Raw genomic sequence first — 13,491 nt, forward strand, 5'->3', positions numbered from 1 at the left:
ATTTACACCGAGATATACTTTAGGTTACATTTGCTGTCAATCATTCACTGCTGTAGGCCAAAAAAATGCTTCAGAAAAGAGGACGTTAGAGAACTCCCATTGGATGTCTACATCGCTGATCCTGCCCATTAAAGTTCAGAGCCCTCCTCTTATTCGCCAGCATTACTCATAGCCTCAGCTGAATGTTGTTTCGTAATCCCCTGTGGCAAATAGCCAGACAGCAGGGTTACTGACAGTTGCCATTGATTGCTGATCCCTTAGCACAGAACTGAGGACACATACCAGGAAAAGAGCCTGAAAGGCCAACTGTGCCTTACATCATTGGAACAGCTCACTAAATGTGCATTTCTCTCTCTGTCAGTCACTTTTTCCCCCCTCGCTCACCATCTCATTCCTTCTTGTTACTCCTTTCGAATTCCCTCGTTCTTGTTATTTTTCCGTGTTTATTAAATCCTGCATTCTTCTCTCGCTCCTTCCCTCTCCTTGTTTCATCCGTCCTTTTTCTCTCTCGCTCTCATTTCTAATCGCCTTCATTCCCCTTTCTCCCTCGGCTCCAATTGTATCTCGTCTCGAGGAGCACTGCAGCGAACAGTGGCCCACATCCTGGGCCTTCATCTCCATGGTCACCATTCATCCAAACATCATGGCCCCCTTTTGTCACCCAGGACATGGCGGGCAATTCAAACTGCCCTCACAAAGGCTGATAACCCCCATTCACACAAGAACTCACACATACCTTTCACTGGTATGCTTCATTCGCAGCATTTGTCATGTGGGCATATGCCGTTGTTTGCAATTCAGGGAGGGATGGGGATTTGTGATCGATAAGAGACCTTGCATACCCTTTATTATTGATTGATGTCCTCTGAAATGTTGTACACACTTATGGATGGACACAAAGATTTCTATGAAACATTGGGTATGTAGGCTTCTGCAGGACAGGACCAATTATCGCTCAACCCCATTAAAACCCTGAGGAGATATTGTCCTCTATGCTGTAATGGGGATCTGTTTTTTCCTCCCCCAACTCTGGCCTTGACCACTCAAAGACAGAGATCAAACTGACTGTGGACCAGCACAAGAACCTGGAGAACCTTTGTAACACGCTATCGTCATCCATGAATCGGCAATGATGGAGGGGGGAAAAAAACATGGAGAAAACAACATCTCAACTCAAGCACACTTTCTAATGGTTCGGATACAATCGTTCCTTACTGACGTTCCTCTGCCTTATATTCGGGTCTCAAACAAGGCAGTCATTCAGAAGCGAGCCACTGTAATCTGGCCAACAAATTCTAAAGCTGCTGCCTATAATTAGCTCCTTTCTCTATCAAACACAGGCTTCCACTTTCAATCAAACTTTTCAACATCACCTTTCCTAGTAAGACACAGGGCCGATTTAACAGCTCCCGCTCTGTGGCTGGCTGGCAGCAATGTGAGATCTGTGAATCAACAGGTGAAAATCTACTATTTCATTCAGTAGCAAAGTGGTTTGAAGAACTAGAGTCTGTGTCCTCATCATCACTTAATGAGATGTCGCATGGCTACTGTTGGATAGAGTTAAGGGTTTTACAATACATTAAGTGTGTGCATTGATTCTGCTGATAGTATTCAGCCCACAATTCAGCTAATTAATGTTAGTCTATACCGAAGGCTGGGCAATAGATGTTAGACCCCATTGATTTGTCATTGTTAGAACCAACAGAACTGGATGTGCATGGCTGTGAGGGCTAGTAGATGGGGAAATTAGGTTTCAGAACTAGTGGACCTCATTATTTACAGCATTTATAGTATAGGCCTTTGCTTTCCGGCTAAAGCACTAAATAAACTTCAGTTAGTGCTAAATACGGATGCTAGAATCCTGACTAGAACCAAAAATGTTTTATCATATTACTCCAGTGCCATTGGAGTCCATACACTGGCTTCCTGTTAAGGCAAGGGCTGATTTCAAGGTTTTACTGCTAACCTACAAAGCATTACATGGGCTTGCTCCTGGCATGATGACTCCTTGCTGTCATGCTAATAAACAGGACCTGCTAATAAACAGGATGATGATGAGTGGTGGAGTGGTGCTCTTGCTCCTAGAGAAGTTGAAGACCTCTGATGCTCCTCTCCCCTGAAACGTGTGAGGTCTCGCATAACCCCCCCAAAAGAAAATCACTGTATCGACCCAAATCAGTATGTCACGGACTTGGTGTCTATGACATGGCCTGGGCCCTCCGCTGTGTGTGGATGAGGTGGCAGACCAGGGACTCGCTGCACAACCTGTGGCCCAGGGAGGAGCAAGGGTGAGCGGGTACAGCGGAGCGGAGGGCCTGCTGCTCGAGCAAATGGCACAGCTATTAGTGAGGGATGAGGCTTCCTGGTGAGGTGTGACTGTGCTGCAAAGGGCCCAATCAGGCTGAGACCAGGAGGTCCTGACTGCTAATACATTACTTGGGAGCGGAGAGGCAGGATAGCTGAGCGACAAACTAAAAGTGGGCTTGTGATCGGTTCAGTGGAAGAGCAACTAACAAAAAGAGTGCCATTGAATTCACCGGAGTAATATAGCTTCTGACCCTTACTGAGAAGAGTTGATCGATAAATGGATCAAATGTAGAATGTAGGGGCCTCCCGAGTGGCGCATAATTGGCCTAGTATCGCCCGGGTTAGGGGAGGATTTGGCCAGTGGGGCTTTACATGACTCATCGTACTGCAGCGACTCCTTGTGGCGGGCCGGGTGCCTGTGGGCTGACCCCGGTCACCAGTCGAGTAGGAACTCCCAATCCAGGTTAAGCTGGCGAGTGTTAAGGAGCGCGGATAGGTGGGTCATGTTTCGAAGGACGCATGACTCCACCTTCGCCTTTCCCGAGCCCGTTGGGGAGTTGCAGCGATGAGACAAGATCAGAAATTGACGAGAAAAAGCGGGTAAAATACAAAAAACAAATGTTTTATAATAAGGATTTTGTAGAATTTAAATACCAGTAAAGTGTTTAGAGTAGTAATATATAGCCGCTCCATGCCATTGGTGGCAATTGCATGAGTCTGATACATGGGTTTGTGCAGTGTCCATTGAGAAAAGTATTTTCTATGAACTTGATTGAGATCAAGGAAATATTCAGTCATCCATTTTCTCATATAGCAGACAATCACAGACCAACATACCAGACTCTACACGTCCACCTTTACTCTATCTGGAACAGGTTCTTGTATTTGCTTCAAGAGAAAGCGAAATCTACACATACAAAAACCAATGATCCGGTGTGGAGAGACTGCTACAGTGCCTTCAGAGAGTATTCATACACCTCAGCTTTTTCTCAGCCATCGACACGAAACACTCTCAATAATAACAAAAGTGAAAACATGTTTTTAGAAATATTAGCAAATGTATTGACAAATACACAAATATGTCATTTACATAAGTATTCCCACCCCTGAGTCAATACATGTCATAATTACCATTGGCTAAGAGCTTTGCACTCCTGGATTTTTAAAATACTTACCCATTATTCTTTAAAAAAAATCTTCAAACTCTGTCAAATTGGTTGCTAGACAACCATCATTGCTAGACAACCATTTTCAAGTCTTGCCATAGATGTTCATGTAGATTTAAGTCTAAACTGTTTCCCTCTAGGATCTTACCTGTGCTCAGCTCTATTCTGTTTATTTTTTTATCCTAAAAAACTCCCTAGTCCTTGCCGATGGCAAGCATACTCATACCATGACACAGCCACCACTATGCTTGAACATATGGTGAGTGGTACTCAGTAAGGGCGCCCGAGTGGCGCAGTGGCCTAAGGCACTGCATCTCATTGCTAGAGGCATCACTACAAACCCTGGTTTGATTCCATGCTGTATCACAACTGGCCGTGATTGGGAGTCCCACAATTGGCCGAGCGTTGTCCGGGTTTGGCTGGGGTAGTCCGTCATTGTAAATAAGAATTTGTTCTTAACTGACTTGCCTAGTTAAATAAAGGTGAACTACATTTTTAAAAAGTGTTGTATTGGATATGCCAGACTTGTGGAGGTTTACAACTTTTTTTCTGAGGTCTTGGCTGATTTCTTTTGATTTTCCCATGATGTCAAGCAAAGAGGCACTGAGTTTGAAGGTAGGCCTTGAAATACATCCACAGGTACACCTCCAATTGACTCACATGATGTCAATTAGCCTATCAGAAGCTTCTAAAGCCATGACATCATTTTCTGAAGTTTTCCAAGCTGTTTAAAGGCACAGTCAACTTTAGTGTATGTAAACTTCTGACCCACTGGAATTGTGATACAGTGAATTATAAATAATCTGTCTGTAAACAATTGTTGGAAAAATGACTTGTGTCATGCACAAAGTAGATGTCCTAACTGACTTGTTAAAACTATAGTTTGTTAACAAGAAATGTGTGGAGTGGTTGAAAAACGAGTTTTAATGACTCCAACCTAAGTGTATGTAAACTTCCAACTTCAACTGTATTAAACTCACCATTGGCATCATGGTGAAATCCCTGAGAGGTTTCCTTCCTCTCCAGCAACTGAGTTAGAAAGAACACCTGTATCTTTGTAGTGACTGGGTGTATTGTTACACCATCCAAAGTGTAATTAATAACTTCACCATGCTCAAAGGGATATTTAATGTCTGCTTTTTTATTTTTACCTATCTACCAATAGGTGCCCTTCTTTGGGAGTCATTGGAAAACCTCACTGGTCGTTTTGGTTGAATATGTGTTTGGAATTCACTGCTCGACGGAAGGACCTTACAGATAATTGTGTGGGGTACAGAGATGAGGTAGTCATTCAAATATCACGCTAAACACTATTATTGCACAAAGAGTGAGTCCGTGCAACTTATTATGTGACTTGTTAAGAAGATTTTTACTCCTGAACTTATTTAGGCTTGCCATGACAAAGTGGTTGAATCCTTATTGACTCATAATTCCACTTTGACATTATGGGGTATTTTGTGTAAGCCAGTGACACATTTTTTATCCATTATAAATTTAGGCTGTAATACAACAAAATGTGGGAAAAGTCAAGGGGTGTGAATATTTTCTGAAGGCACTGTACTTCTGTTACAAGAATTATGTTCTCAATGTTCACAAACCAATTCAATCAAACTACTCAGTCTGCTCGATCAGGATTTGTAAGATACTGATTGAATGAAATGAAGCAGACAGAGGCCCAGCTAAAATAGACAATAAGGTTTATTCGCGGGAGGAAAGCCAGTATAAAAGGAATTGTTTTGTATTCTTGACTTTAGAACGTTCCTGTGAATAAACCTTATTGACTATTTTAGCTGGGCCTCCGTCTGCTTCATTTCAATCAGTATCTTACAAATCCTGATTAGCAGACCGAGTAGTTTGATTGAATTGGTTTATGAACATTGAGGACATAATTCTCGCAACAACTTCCTCTTTTGACCTTTGTGTAACTTTCTCCTCCTCAAATAAAACCTAATCCCCCTCAAATAAAACCTAAACACCCTCTCTGCTCCTCTCCACACAGAGCTCAATCTCTCCCTCCCTCCCTCCCTCCATGTTTGTATTCAAAGAGACTGAGATTCTTGTTTGTAATTAAAAGCCCTATAACATTTTTAAAAATAAAATATGACAATTATTATTCCTGCTCTGGCTCCTCTCAGGGCCCCCAGCACAGAGCAGGGCAGGCCAAACCCTTCCTGCATTCCTTTCTTAGCAGGCGCTTCATATCACAGACCCTGGGTGGTAGGTCGTCTAGTTAGAGCCTACTATCTGCAGAAGCAGGGCTGAGAGACAAGGGAGCCTACTATTTCATTAGTCAAACGGCCTGGAAGCGCTAGGAAGGAGAGAGGCTACGGTGTAAGTGTAGGCCAAGGCTGTGTGTGTGGGGTGGGTCATGTTAGGAAAGTCCAGCCCTTGACACCCAAACCAACAACTCCATAATGGTGTTGTCATACTTGCTGATTCATCTGAAGCCGCATAATAACGAGATGACTAATACAGTACTCCAATAGACATAGAATGGCTGTACGAATAGGAATATGTAGGCTGGAATAGGAATAGGAATATTGTTCCAATTATTGGAACAATGTCATACATGGTTTCCATATGTTTGATAAATTCCATGTAATTAATTCCAGTCATTACAGTGAGCCCTCCTCCTATAGCTCCTCCCACCAGCCTCCACTGATCAGCATAATTTTTATTTTATTTTAAATAACTCCCTAATGGGCAAACTCACCAAACACACGTCATGGTTTGATAAACTTTTGACTGCGTGACCTTAGCTGAGGAACGTGGACTCATTTCAACTCAATTATCCGTGGTCACCAAATTCCTCAAACGCGCAGGCCTGTATAATGTTACATAACCATCTGACTATTCATTGAAACGAAACGAATGAAATCCCCTAACAACAAACACGGCCGAAGAACTACAAAACAGTCAGGCTTGACTCAGACCTCTAAAGGGTAAAAGAGATTGGTTACAAAACGACAGAAAATCTGTCGGCCCCAATAGCCTACAATTCACCAAAAGTCGTAAAACTAGAAGCGTGTCTACCTACAAGACCGTCTCGAACTTGATAACTGGCAGACTGAAAATCAACAGTGACAATTGACAGAGTGGAGAACAGGGACCGCAAGCAAACCGTGGCTGTTTGTCAACATGTCAGAGAACCTTTATAACAGTAGAGGAAACCGTCACAAATACACTGAACTCTGCACGTTGAGAGATCTTGGATAGCGTATCCCACGATACCACATACACTCTAACATAGGAGTGGCCACAATGCGGACTTGCAATCTCAGCAAAAGCGTTTCTCGTGTGAGTGCAAGCACAAATGAATGCCTTTATATTAAATGGCAACGTCATCCTATTTGTGTAGTTACATTATTGGACGCAACATTTGCTTCTGTAAGGCACTTACATACAATGATACACAATGTTGCAACTCGCGTCACCGAAACAATGATCGATATGGTGCGCAGACTATATGAGCATTCCATTTTGAAGTTCAAAATTCGTGTTCACTGAAAACAGAAACGGAAGAAATCGAGACATGCAACTTCGTAGATTTGGGAATTGTAGACTAGATTATTATTTTTTTAAAGGCCATAACATTTCGATGTGTAAGGCTATAAAAACTTCCTCCCGAAACGGGTTTAGTTTCTGTAGGAAACAAATGTCAAAACATGTTGACGGATTAAAAACATGCCTTGCACTCCAGCTGTCCCAACTAGTGGGATACTATGTACCTATTTGCATTCATCTTTGAAACAAGACCGGAATAGAAATAAAATGTCGAAATATCTATAGGGTAGTCTAGCCAATAACTTATTACGCAGTAATTAACGAATGTTATGCGTCCAGTGCTATTTTATGACATCGGGCCTCGACTGACCACTAGTCCAAAATGATCCTTGGATCGAGGGAAAATGACAGCAGATCGTTGGGTGATGTAATTTAGCCAACAAAAAGACAGGATTTGATTTGTTATTCGTCGAAAAAAACATTTACACGTTTTCTGCCCATAACGCATGGCATGGGGACCTTATATTTCCAAATTGATCCACACATTTTAGTCCATGAATGCTCCCTTCTGTCCATTCACATGTAACTGTGAACAAATGAAGGGAAAACGATGGAACATAATTGGAACGTAATTGACACAGATAAATCACCATTTGACAACCATCTATTGCAGAATGACATTCGTTTTATTTGGGCACATGAATTAAGATGAGATTTTTGGTTTTGTGCAAGAGGGGAAAATCTCTCAGAAGAGCTTGGCCCTGGCCTGACAAACCCCATTCCACACAGAAAGATTGCAGACCCGTTTGCTGCACATTTTTTTTTGTCTGAACGAGATTCACTTTTTATTACCCCCCCACTTCACTCCTAACTACCTATTTAACCTTGGGAAATAACTGTTATACGGAACATTGTTTTCATTGCCACACCATCATAATCAGTTAAAGTAAATTGTTTTCATTTTTAAACCCGTTTAGCGAAATAAAACATTGGCAAAATGAAGTGGTACATACCATAGCATTCCTCCCTCTTCTCTCGTTCACTCCTTTCTCTCCAATGTCCTCCGTCGCAACTCGCAAAAACAGCAATCCCAACGTCTCGAGAATATGATTAGGAAAGAGTGGAAATTCTACTCCTCTAACAGTCACATAAATCTATATATTTCCCTTTTGGACACTTGGTATATTTCTTTCCCCTGAAATCAAGTCTCAATTTTCACAAGTAGCGTATTAAGTTTTCGGTACCATCTGCATGTTTAGTTCCTCCTCTTCCCTTTGCACACAACACAATTATCTAAATTATCTCGGAGAAATGCAGTAGAACTTCAGTTTCTTGTCCGCTGAATGTTCGCGTTAGGAAAGAGGGGGCGTTAGAAAGGCTTGAGTCGTTGTGTTTGCCTCTTGGTTCACCACGTTGTTTTGACCAATTGTTATTTCCTTTGTTGTGTCCAATATACACGTCTGCCCATACGCGTACACAGAATATGCCGTGTTAGGTGATGCGTAGTGCTCATTTAATAATAGCAACCCTAAATGTTGTGTTTCCTATGAGTATCACTTCCCACACTGTCCAAATGTATGACAGTGTGTAAGTGTATTTTTTACAGCTTCCCAATAATGGCGGCCCGGCCCTTCTCCAGAATACAGCCTCTCTCCTCCTCCTCTGTCCTATTCGGAGAATAGAGAGAGGGAGCTGTAGCCTACCAGAGCGTAGTCTCGCTCAGTGGCGCTTGGACACAATTACAACACACAGACATTCTGTTTCTAAATAACATAATTGCTTTTATTCTCCTAATAGTTAATGTTATTCATCATACTTCGTTTTATTTTATTTTGCTTTATTAATTATACACTTCTATTTAAAGGGGCAATCTGCAATAGCGACATCAGTTTTTGGACACAAATGAATGACACACCCATGAATTCTTGAAGAATATAGCTTATAAATGCCTCATGAACAAAGTAATTGTAAACAAACATAAACTCAAAACATGGTCAAATTACACTGAGCATACAAAACATTAAGAACACCTGCTCTTCCCTTGACAGATCCAGGTAAAAGCTATGATCCCGAATCGATGTCACTTGTTAAATCCACTTCAATCAGTGTAGATGAGGGGGAGTACACAGGTTAAAGACGGATATTTAAGCCTTGGGACAGTTGAGACTTGGATTGTGTATGTGTGCCATTCAGAGGGGGAAAATATTTAAATGCCTTTGAACGGGGTATGGTAGTAGGTGCCAGGCAAATTGTATTTGTCACATGCGCCAAATACAACAGGTGTAGTAGACCTTACAGTGAAATTCTTACGTACAAGCCCTAACCAACAATGTAGTTTATATATATATATATATATATATTTTTTTTTTTTAAATACCAAAAAAAAAATAAGAATAAGAAATCAAAGCAAACAATTATTAAAGAACAGCAGTAAAATAACAATAGTGAGGCTAAATACAGGGGGTACCGGTACAAAGTCAATGTGCGGGGGCACCGGTGTCAAGGTATTTGAGGTAATATCTACATCTAGGTCAAATCATTAAAGTGACTATGCATAGATAATAACAGAGAGTAGCAGCAGGGGGGGGGGGGGGGGGATGCAAATAGTCTAAGTATCAATTTGATTAAATGTTCAGGAGTCTTATGGCTTGGGGGTAGAAGCTCTTTAGAAGCCTCTTGGACCTAGACTTGGTGCTCCGGTATTGCTTGCCATGCGGTAGCAGAGAGAACAGTCTATAAACTAGGGTGGCTGGAGTCTTTGAAAATTTTTAGGGCCTTCCTCTGGCCCGAGTGATGTACTGGGCCGTATGCACTACCCTCTGTAGTGCCTTGCGGTCGGAGGCCGAGCAGATACCATACCAGGCAGTGATGCAACCAGTCAGGATGCTCAGGATGCTCTCAATGGTGCAGCTGTATAACCTATTGAGGATCTCAGGACCCATGTCAAATCTTTTCAGTTTTCTGAGGGGGAATGGGTGTTGTCGTGCCCTTTTCATGACTGTCTTGGTGTGCTTGGACCTTGTTAGTTTGTTGGTGATGTGGACACCAAGGAACTTGAAGCTCTCAACAGCTTTGTCGATGAGAATGCGGGCGTGCTCGGTCCTCCTTTTCCTGTAGTCCATAATCATCTCCTTTGTCTTGATCACGTTGAGGGAGAGGTTGTTGTCCTGGCACCACACGGCGAGGTCTCTGACCTCCTCCCTATAGGCTGTCTCGTCATTTTCGGTTATCAGCCCTACCACTGTTGTGTCACAGGCAAACTTAATTATGGTGTTGGAGTCTTGCCTGGCCGTACAATCATGAGTGATCAGGGAGTACAGGAGGGGACTGAACACACACCCCTGAAGGGCCCTCGTGTTGAGGATCAGCGTGGAAGATGAGTTGTTACCTACCCTTACCACCTGGGGGCGGCCCGTCAGGAAGTCCAGGATCCAGTTGCAGGGGGAAGTGTTTAGTCCCAGGGTTCTTAGCTTAGTGATGAGCTTTGAGGGCACTATGGTGTTGAACGCTGAGCTGTTGTCAATGAATAGCATTCTCACATAGGTGTTCCTTTTGTCCAGGTGGGAAAGGGCCAATAGAGATTGCATCATCTGTGAATCTGTTAGGGCGGTATGCAAATTGGAGTGGGTCTATGGTCTTGATGTAAGCCATGACCAGCCCCCTTCAAAGCATTTCATGGCTACAGATGTGAGTGCTATGGGTCGGTAGTCATTTAGGCATGTTACCTTAGTGTTCTTATGCACAGGGACTATGATGGTCTGCTTGAAACATGTTGGTATTACAGACTCAGAAAAGGAGAGGTTGAAAATGTCAGTGAAAACACATGACTGTTGGTCAGCGCATGCTCGGAGTACACGTCCTGGTATTCTGTCTGGCCCTGCGCCCTTGTGAATGTTGACATTTTTAAAGGTCTTACTCTCCGCAGCCGAAGTGAGTGTGATCACACAGTAGTCCGGAACAGCTGATGCTCTCATGCATGTTTCAGTGTTACTTGCCTCGTAGCGAGCATAGAAGTAATTTAGCTCGTCTGGTAGGCTTGTGTCACTGGGCAGCTCTTGGCTATGATTCCCTTTGTAGTCTGTAATAGTTTGCAAGCCCTATCACATCCGACGAGCGTCGGAGCTGGTGTTGTACGATTCGATCTTAATCCTGTATTGACGCTTTCCCTGTTTGATGGTTCGTTGGAGGGCATAGCGGGATTTCTTATAGGCTTCCGGGTTAGAGTCTCGCTCCTTGAAAGGCACACCAGTTTATGTCGAGATCTGCAACGCTTCTGGGTTTTTCACACTCAACAGTTTCCCATGTGTATCAAAAATGGTCTACGACACAAAGGACATCAAGCCAACTTGACACAACTGTGGGAAGCATTGAAGTCAACATGGGCCAGCATCCCTGTGGAACGCTTTTGACACCTTATAGAGTCCATGCCCTGATAAATTAAGGCTGTTCTGAGGGCAAAAGGAGGGTGCAACTCAATATTAGGAACGTGTTCCAAATTTTGGGTATGCTCAGTGTGTGATTTTGATATCACGGATGGTCAACTGCTGATTGCCCCTTTAACTGCACATAACCTTAATTGGTAGAATAAAAAATAAAAAAAGGTAAAGGCAATTTAGGACATGAAATGAGATGCAACTTGCAAGAACTGGAGAAAAAAACTTCCAACAAATTCGTTTAATTTTTTCAAATTCATTGCATTTTAATCCATTTCCTGGAATTGACCCCAACTCTTGCAGGAGAACAGATGTATCCATGTCTGGCAATTATAGATATAAACCATTTTCACAATATCATGTCAGTTATGCCTTCACCACACAAATACACTCAGTTCTCTCTCCAAACTAGTAAATAGCATACTTGTATTGCATTTGATGCATTTTATATCAAATGCAACAAATGCCTAACTTACTGGCTTCACTGACTTCCGTACACAAATAATTCATGTACGACACTCCCATATCTTCCTTTACAATATTAACGAATCCTATATCTGATCCAGCACACAGAGAGAATGGGAGAGAGAGTATTATTGTTTTTTTGCCATTCAGAAAATCAATCATCTCAAAGCTCATTCCCGGTCCTCTAGACTTACTCATGCCACATCTCTCATACGGCTGCTTATTGAATTATTGGAGATAACTTTAAACCTGAGAAGAATTCAGTAGTCCTGATTATAGTCCTGATTTAAATGATATTGCCTTCTCCAAGAGGATATGACTTGACAATATAAAAACCACAAACACATGAAAGTTAAAGATAGAGATTCCACAGAGAGAGAAATGATGTATTGCAAGCTAAATATGATTGTTCTTCTACAACTCAAAAACAGATGTTTAGTGGCTTGGGGACTTTGTCACGCATTGAATCTCTTTCTCTCTCCCTCTCTGTTTCTCTCTCACATACACACACAACAGTGGAAGTTGCTAAGGGGAGGATGGCTCATAATAATGGCTGGAATGGGGCAAATGGAATGGCATCCAACACATGTGTTTGATGTATTTGATACCATTCCACTAATTACTCTCCAGCCATTACCACGAATTAAGATGCCACCAACTTCCTGTGACACACACACACACACAGTGGCATACAGCAGTTTTGCGGGGCCCCCGCAAGGTCTGAGAACCCCCACCCCACCCCCCACCCCCCTGCACACACACCTTACAACATGTAGTCTGAATCAGGCTGATCCTCATGTATATGTATTCTTCGGGTGGAAGTTCACCCATACAAAGTAACATCCAATAGGGTTGGATAACTTTATCTCTTTATTGGCAGAATATTTGATCATAATTACTTTGCTAAAAATTCCAAACAGTCCACATACTCTAACAGTTACTCTTGATCTTTGTATGAATGTTTTATGATAGGTGAACATCCTCCCTTTAAACACACAAGTTGAAAGTACAGCACTCCGAGTCAACAAGCTGCTTGCGGTCCAATCATTTTAGTCAGTGAGTTCACAGCAATATTTACATGACCTCAGTCACACAGAGCAAGATTAGCAGGGGTCAAAGTTTCATTCATAATCTGTCCCTGTTTTACATTTTCTCCTCTCCAACTGAACTACTACTGGCCACTCACTGCGACAAGCGAGCCCAACTATACCGATCTCTCTGACCAAGACCTTTCTGAAAGTTTTTAGTTTTTTAACCAAAGTATGACATTTGGGAAATGCTCTGAACTGTTTCATACGCTCCTATTCATTTAAAGCCACAACAGCCTTGGAAAACCATTGGAAAACAACACAGCAAAGCAGTCTAACGAGAGAAGAAGCCATGTTTTCTACTTGGTTTCCCCCCTTTTTCTCTATCCCATCTCAACTCTCTCTCTATGCAGCTGAAATATTTCTGGGTCCCAGGGGCATGCACATTCCTCCCCCTCACAGTTGTGCAATCCCTGACAATCAACCGCCCTCCCCCCCTTCGGCCTCCCTGGCCCAACGCACGGCACAGAGGAGCTGTCCAAACTGTCTGGACAATGTTCTGCAGTGGATCTACTACCCACCAGACCA

General features: G+C 42.6%; 1 protein-coding gene across 1 annotated transcript in view; it reads right to left on the minus strand.

Moving 5' to 3' along the window:
• LOC115137078 (rho GTPase-activating protein 35-like) overlaps positions 1-8,636 on the minus strand; it is an 81,558-nt gene extending 72,922 nt beyond the window's left edge. Inside the window, exon 1 of the mRNA XM_029673110.2 lies at positions 7,991-8,636. The gene's annotated coding sequence lies outside the window, so the exon portion shown is untranslated. The remainder of the gene's footprint in view (positions 1-7,990) is intronic.
• Between the last annotated feature and the right edge of the window lie 4,855 nt (positions 8,637-13,491).

The sequence above is a fragment of the Oncorhynchus nerka genome, linkage group LG11 (genome assembly GCF_034236695.1).
Source record: "Oncorhynchus nerka isolate Pitt River linkage group LG11, Oner_Uvic_2.0, whole genome shotgun sequence".
NCBI classification, from domain to species: Eukaryota; Metazoa; Chordata; class Actinopteri; order Salmoniformes; family Salmonidae; genus Oncorhynchus; species Oncorhynchus nerka.